Below are 21939 nucleotides of genomic sequence, written 5' to 3'. Positions count from 1 at the left end.
ATATCCTCCTTCCCAACCAGTATTATCTTCGTCTTTTCACAGTTTGGATCAAGGTGGGTAGACATGTCAGTCTGATGTCTGCAGGAATAGAAAAGAGCAAGAGTCCAGTAGCACCTTAAAAACTAACAATATTTGTGGCAGGTTATGAGCTTTTGTGAGTCACTGCTGAGCAATGACTCATGAAAGCTCATACCCTGCCATAAATTGTGTTAAGTCAACAGTTTGGGGACCTTTATCTAATAATGAATTCACAATACAAAAACCACAAAAGGGAAAACCATCAGCAATTCAAAAATACTAATCACACTTTTTGGTGCTTAATCAATAATAATTATTGCTATACATAACTATAACACAGTTGAGTTGGTGGTTACAACACAAAATTTTTAATTTGTCCAGTTAACCACCATGGCCAGGCAGCAATTTGGGATCATCACCAGGATATTTGAATAAGAATATATATACAGCTGAGTATCATCAGCATATTGATGGCAACCAACCCGAAAGCTACAAATGATATTGATGACAATCAGCCTCAAAGCAATGAACGATTTGCCCTAAGATCTTTGCATAGAGATTGCAACTGTAGGAAAGAACTGGGACCTTTGGTAGCTTTGTCATTCTGAACAGATAATACTGGATTAGATTAGCCAACAGCAGAATCTGTGTTCCTGTGGATGTGATATTGTATAAGTTGAATCATTCAGCTCCCTGTGAAGGGAGAGACAGGGTTGTTTGCTTTCAGTAAATGGAAAGGAAAATTGAGACAAAAGTGGGAGGAAGAGGTCAGAAAGCCAAGGAGAGCATGGAAACTAAAAAGACGTTATAAATTTAATTTAATTTATTGATTTGAATTTACCAGCCAAATCTTTGGCTGCAGATCTCTAGTATATATATTGATAGACAAGCTGGAACAGATCCAGAGGAGGGCGATGAAAATGGTGAGGGGTCTGGAGACCAAGTCCTATGAGGAAAGGTTGAAGGAACTGGGGATGTTTAGCCTGGAGAGGAGGCGGCTGAGAGTTCATATGATCACCATCTTCAAGTACTTGAACGGCTGTCATATAGAGTATGGTGTGAAATTGTTTTCTGTGGCCCCGGAAGGTAGGACCAGAACCAATGAGTTGAAATTAAAGAGTTTCCGGCTCAACATTAGGAGGAACTTCCTGATCGTTAGAGCGATTCCTCCGTGGAACAGGCTTCCTCGGGAGGTGGTGGGCTCTCCTTCCTTGGAGGTTTTTAAACAGAGGCTAGATGGCCATCTGACAGCAATGAAGATCCTGTGAATTTGGGGTAGGTATTTTTGGGTTTCCTGCATTGTGCAGGGGGTTGGACTAGATGACATGGAGGTCCCTTCCAACTCTATGATTCTATGATTTTCCTTTTACTTGGGGAAGTTATTTGCTATAAACCACAACTGTACATGCTTATTCACTGCTGGTTATTTCCCCATTTTCTGTCATTGTTTGATCCCATGCTGCACCCACTGTGTCTAGTCATGAAGAAAACCTTATATAGAATACACTTGCAGAGCTGGAGACAACCTAGGAAGATTACTGAAATGTCACAATGCTCACCATGTGGTATATCAACTCAACCAGCCATTCACTAGTCACAATTATGTGACCTTGAATCAGTTTCTCAATCCAATTTATTCACAGGATTGTTGGAGGGTAAAGTAGAGAAAAAGGAAAAAAGTAGGGTTGCCAAGTCCAATTTAAGAAATATCTGGGGACTTTGGGGGTGGAGCCAGGAGACTTTGGGTGTGGAGTCAGGAGACATTAGGGGTGGAGCCAAGATCAAGGCTGTGACAAGCATAATTGAACTCCAAAGGGAGTTCTGGCCATCACATTTAAAGGGACGGCACACCTTTAATTGACAAAACAGATCTTTCTACAAACCTGAGAATGGTATGCAGAAAAATCAGAAAGCTAAAGAAAAATACTCTGGGTGGTTTGTGGCCATTGCTAGGCAATCACAACACTATTGCCAGGTAAAGCCTTGGTTTCTCTCAGTAAAAGCACTGGGACAAGGCAGCACTCTTTCCAGGGCTGTTTGGCCTTTGAGAGAGGACTCATCATGATCAGACCTGTAATAAATCCCTAGTCCAAGGGTGTTTGCTTAATGGGGCTGCAGAACACAAAATTACAAAATCCTGACAATGTGAACCTTCACTCACCAGTCTGGTAAGGTGCCACCAACCCCTTTTACCATCCCAACAGTCAGAAGACAAGAGGCAAACTTCTAACCTTCCTGGAACTAAACAAGAAAGTCAGCCCTGCAAGGTTGGACACTTGCAAAAATGAGTTTCCACAAACAATTAAACTGTAGGCAAGCACTTGGCCTAGGAACTTAAATTAGGATTGAAGCCACTTGAGCACAAAAGTTCACAAATATAATTAAAAATAGATTTATTTAAAGTGTGCAAGAATATTTCAAAAGAGAACAAGCAGCAGGAAATCAGATCAATAAAGTTATTTGTATGAGACTAACTACACAAAAATACAAATTGCAAGATGTTACCATTCCAAAGTTGCTCAGCAAGCAAAGTCTGTCTCCAGAGTTTGCATGGGCAGAGTGTCTGATCCATGTCAAGTAGTTTTCAAAGAATGCATCCAAAATCAAGGAGCAAGAAGCTACTCATGCCTTGCCAGTTGTGAACTGCTAATTGAAAAGGCTAACACTGAAGATGGGATCCAACGTGGTTTGGGTCTGTAAGGAGTGGAAAGTGGTCTAAAGGCCCCACCAGCGTGACTACCGCCAGGCCAGCCAGGGACACTCACCTGCTGCTGCTGCCGCGGGAGACTGCCGCCCGAGTGGAGTGGAGCGGCGCCGATAAGGGCACGACGGCGCCAACGCCAGGCCAGCCAGGGACACTCACCTGCTGCTGCTGCCGTCGCCGCCGCGGGAGACTGCCGCCCGAGCGGAGTGCAGCAGAGTGCAGCGGCAGCGAGGAGGGCGCGACGGCGCCAACGCCAGGCCAGCCAGGGACACTCACCTGCTGCTGCTGCCGCCGCCGCGGGAGACTGCCACCCGTTCGGAGTGCAGCAGAGTGCAGCGGCAGCGAGGAGGGCGCGACGGCGCCAAGCCAGGCCAGCCAGGGACACTCACCTGCTGCTGCTGCCGCCGCCGCGGGAGACTGCCGCCCGAGCGGAGTGCAGCGGCACCGAGGAGGGCGCGACGGCGCCAATGCCAGGCCAGCCAGGGACACTCACCTGCTGCTGCTGCCGCCGCCGCGGGAGACTGCCGCCCGAGCGGAGTGCAGCAGCACCGAAGAGGGCGCGACGGCGCCAACGCCAGGCTAGCTTCCCCTTCTCCCGCTTCCGTTTTTTTAGGGAGCGGGGGGAAAGGCTGAAAAACCTGGGGTCCCCCGCTAGGGCGGGAGGGTTGGCAGCCCTAGAAAAAAGTATGATGTTCTGAGTTTGCACTGTACTGGCTGATTTTAAACATTAAAATTTTTTTAAAAAAAATATGGGCATGGATATCTCAATATGCAGTGAATGGAGCCAGAGAAGTGACCAGTTTTCTAAGACTACCTAATATGTTCATGTTTGCAATAAAATTTTAATGTGAATTTGGCTCAGTGTTATCTCTCAGGTAGGCCTCAGATTCAGTGGGAGCTCACAGGAGCACAGCTCCTGAACCTTTTTGAGAGTTCCATGTCTTCCTTCTGAGAGTTCCACCTCCTTGTCCATTGAATAGCATGTGCAGCTGCATAACAATCCCTGGATGAGCTCCACCACCTATTTTTCTACAAAATGACCTTTGCTCTCAGGTACTGTATTACAGCATTTCTTGAGTAGTACAATATGCTTGGGGGATCTAGATGATCAAGCCGCAGGGCTTTCTGGAGCCATATTGCTTGCCAGATCCTCTTGTACCATACTATTTGTATTTTTGAGGTATAATCTAACTCTTGACCAGCTGCCCCTGCCTACCATGAAAGATCAGGAGTGACAGAACATCTGAGAAAATCTGACACAAGTCCCTAATTCAATTTTTCTTCAATAAATATATGGAAACTTTTAATGATAATAATGCCAATATTACTGTCAATTCAATGAATTTAGCATGACCATTCACATTCTCGAAGAGTAAAACTTGCACTTGGACAGCACTAATAAATTTGAAATAAAACCTTATTCAGTTCAGTTTGTTGAAAGAATTCTTAGCAGATGCAATGAATAACTTCTTGATCTAGCATACACTTTGGCCTGTATATATGGCAGGTGAAGGGTTAGCTATTGCATCATCAGTGTTGCTGGAAATGCCTTTTATGTAAATATTCTTTTAGCTAACACAGTGGATCATTTTGATGGACTCATCATAAATTGTGCAGCTATGCCATATTAGATTATTATTAGATATCATAATTACATTTTCTTCTGCCACTTTATCATCATTTCCCATAACTGTCAATATTGTGTGGTGGAAATACAATCTGCCATGGCTTTATACTGAGAGGTCACTTAGGTGTACAGATGGTCTGAGAGATGAAGCATGGAGACTAAAAAAGACAGTTACTGTGCTGGAGGCTAAAGCAAGGAAGTTAGACTGAAGGTTGACAGTGACTTTGACACACATTATCAACTCCTTTAAGGAAACTCAGCCACACCAGAAGTGTTCCAGGTGGTGAATAACTTCTGTTGGAGAGCTGGCCAGGTTTTAACTCTCATATTTTTATAATTGTGGCGGGACTATGATCAGATATTCTGCAATATACTGGATCAGATTCTGTTTTACCACTTCCCTGAAATACTGAAAGTGAAAGCTTTAGCACAAATTCAGTGTACATAAGGTTAAAGAAAGCAAAGTAATGTAGCTTTCTACTACTACTACTATAACACTTCAGATTGTTCACAGTGTATCAGGTGATTCTGAACTGTCTCACAGGGCTGTTCTACCAATTGCTCAGGTAAGGTATGTGAAAGATTTGCAGTAACATATAAATGCCCAATAGCGCAGTATAAGAATATTTATCCCTGTAAGGCAGACCAGAATTATAACCATGTAAAAATGGAGGACTGAAATACAAGAAAAGTTGCCTAAAGCCATCCAAAAAATTCATGACAGAAGTGGAAGCTGAGTCATGCAATTTTTAGTTTTTAGATTGGTCACTTAGGGCGTAACTATATGGTACAGTTTTCCTGGGTGAATCCACAGGTTTTGTCAGCAGATGTTTTCTGAATATCGATGCCTCTTTGGTGCATATGGATCCAACTGTATTGGGGCCACAGCTCTTGAGGAGAGAGAAGCCTCCCCCCACATACACACTATTTTTCTGACATGAAATGGGACCACGGGGTTCCTGTTTGTCCCACTTAGAAAATCTATGTGTACTGTACATGTAAAACCCCCAGTGTGGCAAAAATTCCCCCCTCAAGTTATTTCAATTTGAGCAATAGTACAGAGAAGCCTTAAATACCTACTTCCTGTGTTCCATGATACAAATCATGTTCATGCATACCAGGAATCCGCAGACTACCAAAACATAGCTGCCAACCTGACTTGGGAACAACATTCTAACCACTTCTGCAGTGTGTAACACATTCTTAAAAAATGGGATTTGGAAAGATTAGTTTGCACTTATCAATATAATGCAGGACTGATTATTCCAATATTAGATGTATATATTCTAGTTGTGGGAATAGTCAGTAGAAGATACAATGAAATTGCTTGCCTTAAATATTAAGTTGTACTACAATGGCAATACAAGAACTCATGGGCACTCAATGAAATCAATGATTAGTAGATTTAAAATAGAAAAAAGTATTTCTTTACCCAAAGAGTAATTAACACTTGGAATTCACCGCCAGGAAGTGGTGGCGGCTATAAGCATAGACAGTTTCAAGAGGAGAGTAGATAAATATATGGAGCAGAGGTCTATCAGTGACTATTAGCTGTAAAGTATAGACAGAACCCTATGTGTAGAGAAACGATGCACTGTATTCTTGGTGCTGAGGGGTCAGCATTGGGAGAGCTTTTGAAATATGACTCTGCAGGTGGATCTTCTGATGGCAGCTGGGGGTTTTTTGCCACTGTGTAACAAAGAATGTTGGACTGGATGGGCCATTGGCCTGATCCAACATGGCTTCTCTTATGTTCTTACGTTAATTTTTGTATTTGCATTTGCCTTCATCTGTTCCTTGTTTATAAAAGGCAAAAGCTATAGAAGTCAAATGGCTTGTGAATTACATAGGTTCATCCAACCAAAATTCCCTTTTTCTCACTCAATATTTTATTTGTTCGCGGACATGCAGGTGTCTACATTACATTGTCAGGTTATTTAACCATCTTGTTATTAGCTGGTGTGAAGGATTAACTTTTTCCAAATCCTAAGACTATGTTTTTGTTACTAGATCATTTTTAAAAAAATTTTGGGGTGTTAAAAATATTTTCCCATTTGATCTATGGAACTACATACAACAAATTCTAGGATCAATCATTTAAGTGTACATTATGTATCTGAACTCTGACAGAAGTGCCATATAGACATAGCCTTATGACTGGATTAAAAGTGTGCCAATGAAATGGTTTTTCGCTTCATAATGATGTATATATGCACATTATCAAAAACGCTCATTAGAAGTTACAATGATCTATATTATGGCAAATTGAATTGAACACTGTATAAAACCAAGTGTGAAAGCACAATAGTCTTGTTATGTAATCACTAATGTACTTGTGCTTTCTGTTCAAAAGCAACATTGTCACGCCTTGGTGGTTTGGAGTGTTAAGCACTTAGAGGGGTGGAATCTTATCCAGCATACAAGGCCCATAATCAGACTAATCTCAAATTGATTTTATTTCAGCTTTGTTTATAATCACAGAAGCTTGGTCCAGGAGAATCATGGAAATATGCATCTGATGAATGCATGGATGATGCAACTGCAAAAGGATAAAGTTTTTTTGCCCCCCAAGGTCAGAATAAAGAGTCAGACACAATGCGTTGGTATAAACTTGGGCCACTTTATTAAATATCAGAATAAACGGCAAGGGTACCCAACCAGCGGCCTGGCCAGGGCTAAAGGTCACCGCGAACACTCCCCTGCCATCAGTGGGCGAGGACCCAGTCCCTCAGCCAGAGCTGAGTGCCTCAGCTCCCTCCAGGCAGGCCCAGCAGGGAGGCCCGCACCAGAGAGCCCAAACCCAGACGCACGTCTCGATGGAAAGGCACCCTCTAGCCGAGCCTCTAGGACAGTCTGCATTCTCCAAACCCGGGTCTCCAAACCCCAAGGTTGATCATGCCAGACCCCTAACTCCCCAAAAGGGGGATGCTTCACAGTCCTCCCCTAGCCACATAGTGCCCTAAACCTCCAAAAACCTGCCCTCTAAAGTGACCACCTATTTAACAGCACCTGCCGATAGCCAAATCCACTGCAGAGCTATGTACGGTAGGCAAAAAACACATCTCAGCAACAGCCCATCAGCTAAGGCGTAAAAAATTCCTACCCAACCCCCCAAAATGGGGCAACCAGCAATCGCCTACATAACATACAGGGCGGGCGGGCCGATCGTCCGCAGGACTGCAAGCACCAGAGCAGCAATCTGGCCATTAAAGCAGCCAGACCCTGCCCTCAGCATTGTGCGCCAAAACGGGCGCCCTCTGCCTCCACCCTCCCAGGGAGGCAAAGCAGGCTAATGTAGCCAAGCAGCTTCGCTGCTGGCTGCAAGCCTCGGATTGCCCCCCAAGGTCAGAATAAGGAGTCAGACACAATGCGTTGGTATAAACTTGGGCCACTTTATTAAATATCATTGGCAAACCGCTTCCCGATGCTCCAGCCGCCGACACCGCTCCCACATCAGGACTGCTGGGACCAAAATCCCTGCCAGGTAACACTCCACCAGACCTGCCCTCAAGAATAGACAGCCTAGTAAGTATGTTAGCCTGCAACCCCCTCTTGGACGCCCTATCTCCTTCCATCCCTCCTATAGAAGGAATGCCAGACGCCTGCTCTAAAGCCTGCAGCCTGCAAATGATGGTAGCATCAACTGCTACATCACCCTCCTCATCAGACGAGGATGAGGGAGGTGGTGGCCTTTTTGCAGGAGCCCTGGGTGCCTTGGGCACTGGCTTCTTGCCCTTCAACTTCCCTGACTCCTTACCACCTGCCATACCTGCAAACGGACTAAAAAACCTACAAAAATGGCCACTCGCTGCTGCCTCCTAAAATGGCTGCCACCCTTTCAGCAGGATAGAGACTCAAAATGGCCACCCACAAATGCTTTTCAACACCTACCTTCCCTCAAAGAAGGGACTTAAAATGGCCGCCACCAGTCTTCTCCCCAACGACAAGATTAAAAAAGGACACACAATGGCCCCCTTCAACCCACAAAGGTAGTCTTCCTCCTAAAAAGGGGGGGGAGAGGGCAGACCACCCCACGCTCCCAAGTAAAGCCCACAGGCCAGAGCCCCCAGCGAACCACACCAGCCCCGCAGCAACTCAGCCAACAAGGAAGGCCAGCAGAGACAACCCAGGCCAGAGCCCCCCAACAGACCACCCCAGCCCAGCAAAGACTCAGCCAAAGAAGGACGCTGAAGCCCTTAAAACGCCACCAAAATGCCACCGCCACCACAAACGCCTCCCGCATGCTCCTCTGTCCGAACCGACACTGAGGCCACACCGATGCAGCGACAAGCTCCCTGGACCGTCCGATCGCCTCCCAATTGTCCGCAGGACTGCAAGCACCTGAGCGGGGATCTGGCCATTAAAGCAGCCAAACCCCACCCTCAGCATTGCGTGCCGAAACGGGCGCCCTCTGCCTCCACCCTCCCAGGGAGGCAAAGCAGGCTAACACTGCCAAGCAGCTTCGCTCCTGGCTGCAAGCCTCGGATTCTTTCCCCCAAGGTGGGATATTAAGAATCTAAATAGAACTGGTTAATTTTCAGGGTTTCATTTGAACCAAAGCTCAAAAGCCACTGTGTTCCTGATGGTTGAGTGATTATGATAGCAATATGATGTTAATGCCTTTGCCACCCTGACAGCCCCACATACCTGATTTGTAGGCACAGTTGTTGATCAGTGGGGCCTACTTCCAAGCATTCTTGAGCCTCTATAACATCATCAGAAAGTAACCAATGTCATTTGGTTTTTAACACTATGCCAAGAAAAGCCCCATGCCAAGATGCTTATATGAACCACTGTCACATTATTCAGCATAGTATTTCTTGGCCAATATTTGCAACTATCTTACAAATTATCTGATACTGAGGGAATGCGGAATCCAGTCTGATACTGAGGGAATGCAGAATCCACATCACCTAGGTATTGGAACGACAATGTAACTTTATGTAAAATAATCCCCATCAACACACATTTAAGCACATTATTTTCAGTTTTAAAAAGTTCTATTAGTTTCAGGAAAAAATAGGGATAGGGAATAGAGGGAATAGAGAGCAGCACAATACATATTAACCTTATTCTGCATAAAGATACTTTCAAAAGGTACAAGGCTACATCTACAATACTTTCTTTACATAAATTGTCCCATATTATTATCTCTAAGCTAAACATCATCCACATTTTAATATTTTATATTATAAATCTTTTGGTTAATATATCTATTGTTTTTGACAATTCCAGTAAAGGCAATTTTGTAATATAAAATACAGGAAAAAAGGAAAAATAAGTTCACACCAGAGAATCTTAAGAGTCTTGAATGTCTAACCAGGCATAGAATTTCATCCAGTATTTTCTTGCTTCTCCCTTAGATCTCCCCGCCAACAGCTGGGATAGAAAGTCCAGCTCTGCTGTTTCCAGAATTTTTCCCACCAAGTCCATTTTCGTGGGAATTTCCTGAGTTTTCCATCTCTGTGCCAAGAGAATCCTGGCTGCTGTATTGAAATGTGCCAACAAATGTCTCATTTCTTTGGAATAATCCTCAGGAAATATATTCAATAAAAATAGTTCTGGTTTGAAATGAATCCGTGTCTTCAAAATCTTCTGTAGTATTTCGTGCACCATTTTCCAATAGCCCTTCACCGTCTCACATGTCCACCACATATGATAAAAAGAACCAACCTGTTTAGTGCATTTCCAACATTTGTTAGACATATTAGTATAAATCTTACACAATTTCTGTGGTGTCAAGTACCATCTATAAAACATCTTATACAAATTTTCTTTAAAAGTTTCTGACCTAGTTAATTTAACATTGAACTTCCACAGTCTCTTCCATTCTTCTAATGTGATATTGTGACCAAAATTTTTCACCCATTGAACTACTTCATCTTGTGTCTTCATCTGAAGTAGATATGTATATAATTTGGAGATTAGCTTTTCTTGTGGACCTAAAAGTATTTTATCAATTGGGTATTGTTCTGTATTGAAACCTGCCGTCTTGTCTTTGGCATACCTAGATTCAACCTGCATTCTCAACCACCAATTCATTTTGATGTCCATATTTTCCAATTCTTCTCTGGTTTTCAACTAATTATCTTTTCCCAACAAGTCATCATATCTATAATTCTGATTTGGTTTTAGAAGATTTGGATGAGTAAATGCTTCTACTGGAGAGACCCATCTTGGAATTATTTGATAAATTCTGATTTTTAACCATGACTATGTGTGGTACAAGGATTTTCGAAACCAATGATTCTTAAAATAGGAATGGCCTTCAAGTCTTTGATACCATAGATACATATGCCACCCCATAGTGAGATCATGTCCCTCTAACAACAATTGTCTCTTATCATTTAATAGTATCCAGTCTCTTACCCACAAAAGCACAGAAGTTTTGTAATACAATTGCCAGTCTGGAAGGCCCATACCTGGTCTTAATTTGGAATCTTGCTATGTCTTTAGTTTGATTCTAGGTTTTTTGCCTTGCCAAATATATTTGAAAACCATCTTGTTCAATTCTTGAAAAAATCCACTATTTAAGAATACTGGAATAGTTTGAAACAAGAATAATAGCCTTGGAAGGATATTCATCTTTATTAAGGCTATTCTTTCCATTAAGGATAGGTTCAAGTCATGCCATTTTTCCAAGTCTTTTTTAATTTCTTTAAGTAATTTATCATAATTATCTGTTTTTAAATTGCTACACTTATGTGAAATAAGGACACCTAGATATTTGATTCTTTTCTCATTCAAAAACCCTGATTTTTGCTGAAGAGATTGAATTTGTTCCATCGTCATATTCTTTGTCAGAAATTTTGTTTTGTGATAATTGATCTTCAATCTTGCCCAGTAACCAAATTGTTTAATCTTGTTTCTAAGACAGTCTATTGAATCTATTGGTTGCTCTAGTATAAAAACTAGATCATCTGCAAAGGCTCTCAGTTTATATTGTTCATCTTTTATCACAGCTCCCTTGATACTTGTATCTTCCCTTATTTGGTTATTCAGTACCTCTAGAGATAAAATAAAAAGTAAAGGTGACAGTGGACAGTCTTGTTTTGTACCTTTTTGAATATTAATTGCATCTGTTAGTTCGCCATTCACTGTCACCCTTGCACTTCGAGAAGAATATATTGCTTCTACTGCTCTCAAAAAGTTTTCACCACATGCCATACCTTTCAGTTGCTGTAACATAAATTGCCAACGAACATTATTGAAGGCCTTCTAAGCACATTATTTTCCACAAAAGAGCAATCTCTACATTAAAGCTTCCTTTCTTTCCAACAAAAACGCTATCACACTCCAAGGACAGCAAGCTTAATTTAGAAGTAATACTTGTAGTCTACAGATTTGCTCTCAGGTCTTGAAAAAATATGAAAACATGAGAGGCAGTAGCAAACATAGTTAGTTTTCTGGTAGCCAAAATGATTTTAGAAAGCTGTGTGCTCTGTTTCTAATGTTGTGTTATCAAACAGCTCTGGGCAATGCTTTTGATGTTGCATCTAGCAATAAATGGCTCTTCTGTAACACCAGCTCACATTGTTCAATTAGTGTTCTGCAATGACACTAAGTAGTACAGAGGTTAGTCTGTACCCTAAAAAAACATTAATTTGCTAACGTGGTTGCAAGGGCTGGCCACTTGTTCCCAATTTCAGATAGGTATTTCTTATGTATTTCAGAAACACTCATGAAAAAGAGACATGCACCATAACTGCAAAAAGCAACTTTACTGGGACAGTGTATTCTAATAGATAATGTTCTGATGCATCATTTTCTTACCACCTCACAATATGTTTCTTACTTGGGAATTCTTCAGGTGGCAACCCTTAGTCAGCTAAACATTTCTATAAATAAGAAGGCCTTATTTCTTAGACAGTGAAAGACATTTTCAAATAATTTCAATTTATAATGTAGCAAATGTGTTGTTATAGGGCTTGTTATGTGTTATTACTCTTCTGCACATGGGTTGTAAGCCTCAGGGTAACCATGAGCCCTTAAAGATCTGCTGTGTCTCTTTACATGTATGCTAAGAAAAGCATTAGTAAGGTGAGGCAAAGCTACTCAGTAGAAAGGATTCTTCCATGGCATTGACCCTTGGCTTATTCTTTATTATGGTGCACCTCTTGGTGCCCAAGTTGTGTTTTCTTTCCTCTGTTCTTTTGGTCTGCTACAATGGACCTGGCTGTGACACCGATAAAGTATAACTGTGATTCTGTCTCTATCACATACTTGCAGCATGGTGGATCTCATGCATAATATGTGCCATGCTTGGAAAGAGTGAAACCCACTGTAGCAGGGTACCAAAACATCTTTTTCAAGTTTATGCTTCTGGACGTCAGATTTCCATAACACACCAACCCCAATATTTTGAGTTGGAAAATATAATTCTATCCCTAGTTGGCAACTTAATAGCAATACCCAGTGTCATAAGGAATGAAAGTGTAAAAGTGTCACAGGGACCTGCTGCTGGGGCATAGTTAATTAAAAACAACACATTAGCATTTATATAGTCCCCTTTCCTAAATTCTCTACATAAATTATCTCAGTAATCTGTATCACAATTCAATATGGTAGGTTTGTGTTATTATTGCCAAGCTATGAATGGAGGGCTTGCTTACTTAAAACAACCCAGTTCACAAGAAAATAAAGAGCTGTGAGTTTCATATAACAAAGGAGATACATTTAACTGCTGCACAACAAGCGATGCACTCATGTGCCCTTTTCACATCATTCTGAGATCGTTTTTAATTATTTTATTTTTCAGTTTTTAAAAGACTGCATTTGCTCACTGTAACATATAACTTGGGAAAAGTCCAAAGTCTACAGATTCTGCTGTGATACCTCGGATCCAACATATAATATTTCCTAAGCATTTCTGTTGCTTTGTAAATCTCAGAAAGCAGGAAATATTGTAATTGACAAAGAGCCCAGAGAGATTTAGTGTTATCTGTTAGACTGAGTCCTGTACACAGAATTTAAATGCAGTATTTCAATTCAGTCTACTCTATCAGCCCACTCATTGTATAACAAGGAAATGAATTCAGCCTTGTAAGAGATATTCAATGATTCGAAGGGAAAGAAAAGAGCTGCTAACTACACAGAAGAAAGATATGTAAAACTACACTTTCAATTACTCTTACAAACCTGTTTCTGGAGAAAGATAACAAAGAAACTCAATATGAATTTTCAGATGAAGTATGGTCCCTTTTATTCTGTTACTGGATGTACTAGGAAATGATTAGCATCTTTATTTTTTTCAAAGTTGAAACAGAACTATAAGTTGTAGGAAATATCTTTTATAAAACCTTGAGCAATTAGCTCTGCTTCCCTTTTCCTCTTACAGGAATTGTTAAAGAAAGGCAGTTGAAAGTCTAATTTTCAGAAAATCACATATAAAAGTCAAAAATCAATCAGGTGAACTTCAGGGAATAGAATGTAGAAAATTCCAGGTACAACAACAGAGTGTATGTGAATGGCAGATGAAATAGACCAAATCAATAGGATGCTTTGAACAAGGTACCACAGGAAGCAATAGCTGCATATTTTAGACAGTGTACTATTTCATGCATGCCAAAGAACACCAAGGCAACTACCTAATCACTATCAAGGAGTATCCCATCTGAGAACACACCAATGACTCCGCTAGGAGAAGCTTTGATGTTTGAATCACCCTGATGGAAGCAGTTTCACTAGTTAAAAAGTGTGATATGCTTAGAAAATTCTTCAAATGGAAATTAAGCAATGTGTTGACATGTTCTGTACATGCAACAAGTAGATTCCAGTGTGGATTGCATAGGCTTAGTGTCAGTTAAAAGCATAACACAGCTCAAAGTAAACAGCCAATTCAAACAAGATCATGGTGATTTAGGAAGCTGTTTAAAGCATATAATCTTTTTGCAGAATCAATAATTGAAAATTCAACATTTAAGCCAAGAAAATGAGCTTTGAGAGTTTATATTGTTCAGAGGATTCAATCAGAGAATCAGCCTGTCAGCTGACAGCCATATAAAATAAGGAATATGGTGATGTCATTGAACAAGTCAGCATCATTAAAGATAGTTAAGCAGATGGAAGTGGGGTGAAAATGAAAGCAGGAGGGTACAATAGCTTGGTCAGGCTTAAATAGTCAAGCAGAGAAAATGGCCAGGAAACATGCTAAGAGTTGTAAACACAAATGATATCTTCAACAATCCACAGTTACTACAAGGGTATTTCCCCTTGACAAACACAGAATATTCTGCTACTTACAGCAGAAGACTAAGAAATGTATCAGAGCTGGAAAAATTCATCAAAGGGGGGAAATAATATTAAATCACCTAGACAGCAGAAGCAATCAAACCAACACCATTTAGCAGTGGATAAAATAATCTATATGCTAATAGCCAAGTTGGCCAAATCTTTTGATACTGAAAACTGGTGACTAAACCTGTGAATGGGCAAGGGAGATCTTTCTACAAACCTAAAAAGTGTCCCAGGTTTGCAGGAAAATGTGAAATCTTTTTAAAAAATACAATGGGGAATTTAAAAACCCTGAAAATGATAAAAGAATAGGCTTCCCAAACCCCCGCCCCGGGCGGGGGACCACCTGATTTGGAGCCTCCTCCCCCGCTCGCCAAAAATCCGGAAGTGGGGGAAAAATAGCGGCCCTTCTCTTCCCACCCAGCCCTGATGGCAGCAGCTTCAACTTGCCCCTTCCCTTCCCACCCAGCCCCGATGGCAGCAGCTTCAACTCGCCCCTTCCCTTCTGTCCCAGCCCCCATGGCAGCAGCTTCTCCTCGCCCCTTCCCTTCCCACCCAGCCCGATGGCAGCAGCTTCAACTCGCCCCTTTCCTTCCCTTCCCACCCAGCCCCAATGGCAGCAGCTTCTCCTCGCCCCTTCCCTTCCCACCCAGCCCGATGGCAGCAGCTTCAACTCACCCCTTTCCTTCCCTTCCCTTCCCACCCAGCCCTGATGGCAGCAGCTTCAGCTCGCCCCTTCCCTTCCCATCCAGCCCGATGGCAGCAGCTTCAACTCACCCCTTTCCTTCCCTTCCCTTCCCACCCAGCCCCGATGGCAGCAGCTTCAGCTCACCCCTTCCCTTCCCACCCAGCCCCGATGGCAGCAGTTTCAACTCGCCCCTTCCCTTTCCACCCAATCCTGATGGCAGCAGCTTCAACTCACCCCTTCCCTTCCCACCCAGCCCCGATGGCAGCAGCTTCAACTCGCCCCTTCCCTTCACCTCCCACTCAGCCCCATCACAGCAGCTTCTCTTTGCCCCTTCCCTTCCCCTTAGGCTTCCCAATCCCCAGGTCCCAGTGGGGGATTCCTGGGCTTTACGGACTTTTCCCAGCCAGCTGGCCGGCTAGATATTGGGCAGGACCTGCAAACAGGTACAGTTTTAAAGTGTGTGTGTGCCTTTAAATTGGAGCAGGAAGTACTTCATGGGGCTGAAGTACTTCATGTGAAAAAAAATTTTTTTTACTTCATGTAAAAAGCAGCGTAGCCCCTGTACTTTCCAGACCTGGTTGTGGAGGCCCCAGAGACTCCTGCTTTGTTCTACTGCTTCAGACCAGCATGGCTGCACCAGAGACAGTTAAGCATGTGTGTGAGTGAGAGAGAGAAAATGGGGGGGGGGGGAGGGGAGGGTACTCTATTATTCCCTATGGAGACTTATTCTCATAGGAAATAATGGAAAATTGATCTGCGGGTATCTGGGGCTCTGGGGGGGCTGTTTTTTTAGGTAGAGGCACCAGATTTTCAGCATAGCATCCAGTACCTCTGCCCAAAATACCCCCCAAGTTTCAAAAAGATTGGACCAGGGAGTCCAATTCTATGAGCCCCAAAATAAGGTGCCCCTATCTTTCATTATTTCCTATGGAGGGAAAGGATTTAAAAGATGTATGGTCCCTTTAAATGTGATGGCCAGAACTCCCTTGAAGTTCATTTATGCTTGTTACACCCTTGCTCCTGGCTCCACCCCAATGTCTTCTGGCTCCACCCCTAAAGTCCCCAGATATTTCTTGAATTGGACTTGGCAACCCTATAAAAGAAGTGCATGTAGCTTTAAAAAATTGATTCCCTCCATGGCTGTTACTAGGCAACCACAGATTCCAGACTTTGATTTCTGTAAGTAAAATGCCGTGGGAGGCTCTCTACAGGCCTATTTTGGCCTTTGAAGGAGGAGTCATTGGAGCCAGGCCTAACTAGGGTTGCCAGGTCCAAGCTGGGAAATTTCTGGAAATTTTATGGAGAAGTCTAAGGAGTACAAGGTTTGGGGAGTGAAGAAGCCTCAGCATGGTATAATGTCACAGAGTCCACCATCCAAAGCAGCTATTTTCTCCAGGGGGACAGATATCTGTTGTCTGGAGTTGAGTTGTAATTCTGGGAGATCTCCTGGTTCCATCTAGAGGTTGGCAACCCTAGGCCTGGCAGCACCCTCTGGGTGACTTGGTTCTACCTGACTTGCCCAACTCAAGTAGGCCTGGCTGGTTCATATTGTTCAACAGCAGTCACCCTGTGAAAGCCAGTGCGGTGTAACAGATCTTCAGAGGTTCAGATGCTCCTCTTTCTGTGGAAGCTGACTGGGTGATTTTGGAACAATCACATACTTTTAGTTTAATCTGCTTCACAGGGTTGTAGTGCATATAAAAAGGAGATTATAATGGAAGCTGCTTTGTTCCCCACTGTTTATTAGATACAGCCTGAAGTGGGGGAGGTGATGGAAAACTTGAGACAGAGGGATAGATAAAGGTAGATTGGTTGTTGGGTGGAAAAGAGATAGGGTTGCCAATTCCAGGTTGAGAAATTCCTAGAGGTTTGAGGGGTGGGGTCTGGGGAGGGTGGGATTTGAAAGAAGGATAGATTTCACCTTCCAAAGAGTCATTTCCTCCAGGGGAACTGGCATTGCCAATTTCCAGGTTAATCTGGAATTAAAACTGATCTCCAGATGACAGAGATCAGTTCCCCCAGAGAAAATGGCTGGTTTGGAGGGTGTAGCCTATGGCATTATACCCTGCTGATTGTCACTTCCCTCTCCAAACCTCCACCCTCAAATCTCCAGGAATTTCCCAACCTGGAGCTGGCAACCCAAAGGGGAACTGATTGCTATAGTTGGGAGATCCATTATGGTTCCTGGAGAGCCTCCACTACTACTGTTGCTGGGGGGAGAAAACAGGTGGGTGACTGGTAGAAAAAGATAGTGATAGAGTGGTGGTCAAAAAGAAACAGAAAGAATGAGGTGGGGCAGAAAAAGAAAGAGTGTCAGGCATGGAGGAGAGAAACAGTAAGGGAACAGGTGGCAGGAGAAAACAAGAGTGGGAGAAGTAGGGGAAGAGTAGAGAAGTGGGGGTGGGATAGCCACTTCCATAAGTTTCTTATGGGCCCCACTTGTAAAAACTAAGTGTCAGTAATTTTTTTTTTAATATCAGATTTTTAAGGAAGGAACAGAAGAAATGTCAGTATTTTTAAAAAGTTGGAAATAGGATAGATATTGCATGCAGCCAAAAAGGGGTGATGGTGGAGTTGGTACTGGAAGTCTGGACAATCTCTGTCAGGAGATAGTTGCATAGGCAGTGCACAATTACATCAAAAGTTAATTTTGCAGCACTTACCTGATTTACTATGAGAAAGAATCCTGATGATTACTTCAACTAGTAAAATGGCCCCTCTGATACTCTAATCTCAGACTCTTCAGGACTTCAAAGACTGGAATCAGAATTTTGAATAATGCCTAGAAACAAAATGAAATTTCAAAAGGTAAAGGTAGTCCTCTGTGCAAGCACCGAGTCCTTACCAACCCATGGGGTGACATCACATCACATTTTCTTGGCAGACTTTTTACGGGGTGGTTGCCATGGCTTCCCCCAGTCATCTACACTTTACCCACAGCAAGCTGGGCATTCATTTTACCAACCTTGGAAGGATGGAAGGCTGAGTCAACCTTGAGCCGGCTACTGAACCCAGCTTCTGCTGTGATCGAACTCAGGTTGTGAGCAGAGCTTGGCCTACAGTACTGCAGCCTTACCACTAAGGTAAAGATTTTTGAGCACTGCATTTTTTTAAAAAAATAAGTAGAAATATACTTCTGAATACAAAATGTGTAGGAGACCAAGACGCAATTGATTAAATAACAAGGAAAAGATACTCTATACAGAGTTATCTTCATTCTCATATTGTAAGGACCTCAGCCTGATGTTGGACATTCCAAAGACTGAACCTTTATGAAATTAAGTTGTGGGGGAAGGGGAAGCTGAAAAGTTTAATTATAACAATGAAGCAAGATGAATGGGAATATTGCAGGAAACTGAATCTCTTTTTGAGTAAAGTTGCTGATGAAGAAAAATGAGGGAGGAAATTAGGAGTGGATAGCTGCATGCAGCGAATTGAATGTTTTCTCTGTATTTGTTCAGTTTTCTTCTTACAGAAGTGGATCAATGTCTAACTGCTAAAGAGAAAAGTCTTTAATCTGTTGGCAGATCTGCCATCAGTCTACTTCCTGATTCTTAAATCTAAGGCTGCTTCCACTCAGGGTTTTTTCCCTCACATGAAAAACAGGAAGCCTCTGCAACAAAGGGAAGCATCCCGATGATGCTGTGCCCAATCTGGGCACAATTCATCTGGCTCCCATTTTTTCCATTCAGTTCAGAGAAACTATAAACCCAATATTATCTGAAGGGGAAACTGCTGGGTAGATGCAGGTGTCAGAACCCCGACTCAAGGAACAACTCAGGTTAACAGTTCATCTGTTTAGTTCAGGTATCAAAGGCAATACATCAGAATCTTTGCTAAGACTAATGTCTTAGCCAAGTGCCTCTCTATTTAACCCCTCGCCCCAACCGTTATAATTCAAGTGCAAGTGTGGCAAAGCAAAAGCAGCTTTTGGTGGTACCCACTCCCCCCAAGCCTGAGAGTCCAGTGGTTATGTATACTTAGTTAGCGGCTGACCTTGGTCGGTAGAAACTGCTCCAATAATAAGTTCCTCAGATAAGACTGCAGAAGCAAACAAGATGAGCTAAGCCGGAATGCATTCACGTCAAATGATAGTTACAGCAAAATCTTGGCAAGAGGGATACAGAAACACCCTTGACATTCTGCTCCCCCCTAAGTTTCCCTCCCCCCCCCCCCGTCTCCCCGGGAACTTCTTGTGAAAGTCCTTTATGGGTTTCCAACAGTATCGCTGGCATGGACTCACTCTGCTTGGCTGCTTGGGAAATGGGTCCATTTGATGTGATAGAATAGTTCTCCACGCTTTATTTTGGCATCAAGGATTTCCTGCACTTCATGATGAATCTGACCACGAATCAGAGTCAGAGCTGGGGGTTGTTGCTGGGGGTGCCAGACAGATGGTCCAGGGTCGTGCTTGAGATTGCTGGCATGAAAACAAGGGTGGACATTTTTCAAGTTCAACAGTTACAGCATTAATGGGGAATGGTCCCAAATATTTCATGCCCAACTTCTTACAGTTCTGTGCGTTGGGAAGGTGGTTTGTGGAAATGTATATCATGTCCTCCACCATGAGATCCCATAACTTAGCATGTTTTTTTATCATAATGTTTTTTGTATGATTCTTGGGCTCTGAACAGCTGTTTTTGTATAGCCTCCCAGCCCTTAGATATTCGCATCCACCAGTCTGTGAACTCTGCTGGGGCAGTGGGAGGTGATGGCAGCTCCGAGAAAGGCTTTCCCTCATAACCGTTTACCACCAGGAAAGGGCTAGCATTCATTGCACTGTGAATGCTGTTACGGGTGGGCTCCCTCTTGGATATCCTGCCCCCCCCAGGGAAAGAGTATGTGCAATACATAGCCTCTCCTTCCCGGTGTAGTGAACGCCGCGTGGTCACTGTCCGGCTATGCCTGGCAGATGGTCACTGCAATGGCCTCTCCTGCATTACTGCATCCGTGGCAACACCTTCCCGCTGGTCCCCCCCATTTCTCACAGTTTGCCACATCACGGTGCGACCGAATGTCCGGCGGTATAACCGGATGGGCAGGCTGGGCTCAGCAACCTCGCCAGCCAAGAGAAGGAAAACTCTAACATCAAACCCGGGCAGATAGAGCTCATTAATGTAACACCTACCACCTGGAGGACTCGCTGCCGGCGTCCCGGCTTACTGGGCCATGGCAGATGACCCCAAGGTGAAAGGGTGGAGCCAGTACCGCGCACACTGTGCTTCACCTAAAAATTCCTCTGCACAGGCCTGAAGGGCATATCCACATCCACAACCCACAACACACCAAGTCCTGCAGCGATGGGCAAGGGGCGAAAAGGCAGGTGGAAGATGCCACTGGAAGCCGCAGTCCCGATCCTGCATCTGGCGGTTCAGGGTATTGGTCGCTTGATGCTGACCCGGAGACGAAAACATCTTTCGGCAGCACCCTGAACGACCAAGCAGCCTTATCTAGGGACAGCACTGCTTGCTCCACACGGAGAGGGGCCTAGAAAAGGTGGCCTAAACAAAGCTCGTCTCCCCCACCCCAGTTGGCTAGCTGTGGTCAACGGGCATCCTTACTTGCGGTCAAAAAATAACAACAAAGAAAAGGCATGCACCTGCCTCACAAAGTGTGCAAAGACTAAAGCTTGCGTGTTGGAACATCAGAACCATGCTTGACACAGTAGACAGTGGTCGCCCTGAACGACGCTCTGCTCTAGTTGCCCACGAAATTCTCAGGTTGAATATTGACATAGCAGCTCTCAGTGAGGTCCGTTTCCCTGAGCAAGGTAGTCTTCAAGAACATGGTGCTGGCTATACCCTCTACTGGTCGGGTAAGTCAAAAGCTGAGAGCCGCCTTTCTGGCATCGGCTTCATGGTCAGGAACTCCATTGCCTCCAAACTTGAAAACCTGCCAACAGGTCACTCAGATCGCATCATGTCCATGCGCCTCCCACTTCAAAACAAGCAGCATGCAACACTCTTCAGTGTGTATGCCCCAACCCTTCAAGCAGATCCTGCAGAAAAGAACAAGTTCTATGCTGATCTACGCAACCTCGTACGGAAGACCCCTACAGAGGACAAGGTGATCATCCTTGGCGACTTCAATGCCAGAGTAGGTAAAGACTCGAAAGCCTGGAAAGGAGTACTTGGCAAACACGGCATTGGCAACTGAAATGATAACGGGCGCCTCCTGCTAGAATTCTGCACGGAGCACCAGCTCACCATCACCAACACTATCTTTCAGCAGAAGAACAGCCTGAAGACAACCTGGATGCACCCACAGTCCAAGCACTGGCACCTTATCGACTACATTCTGGTGCGCCAGAGAGACCTTCGAGATGTCTTACACACCCGAGTAATGCCCAGTGAGGAATGTCATACGGATCATCGTCTTGTACGCTGCAATCTCCGTCTTCACTTTAAACCCACACCCAGGAGAGGAGGTATCCCTCGGAGGAAGCTTCAGGTTGGCAGCCTTCAGTCAGCCGAAGTTAAAGCCGCCTTCCAGGCAAAACTCCAGTCAAGAACTGAGGACCCCAGTTGCCCCACAGACACTTCTCCAGAAGCACTCTGGGAACACCTAAAAACTACTATCCTGTCAATCTCTGAAGAAGTCCTCGGGTTCTCCACAAGGAAGAACAAGGACTGGTTTGACGAGAACAATCAAGAGATCCAAGAATTACTA

This window comes from Heteronotia binoei, chromosome 3 (assembly GCF_032191835.1).
Source record: "Heteronotia binoei isolate CCM8104 ecotype False Entrance Well chromosome 3, APGP_CSIRO_Hbin_v1, whole genome shotgun sequence".
Classification (NCBI taxonomy): Eukaryota; Metazoa; Chordata; class Lepidosauria; order Squamata; family Gekkonidae; genus Heteronotia; species Heteronotia binoei.
The sequence above is the reverse complement of the archived record's forward strand: the minus strand, read 5'-3'. Positions refer to the sequence as shown.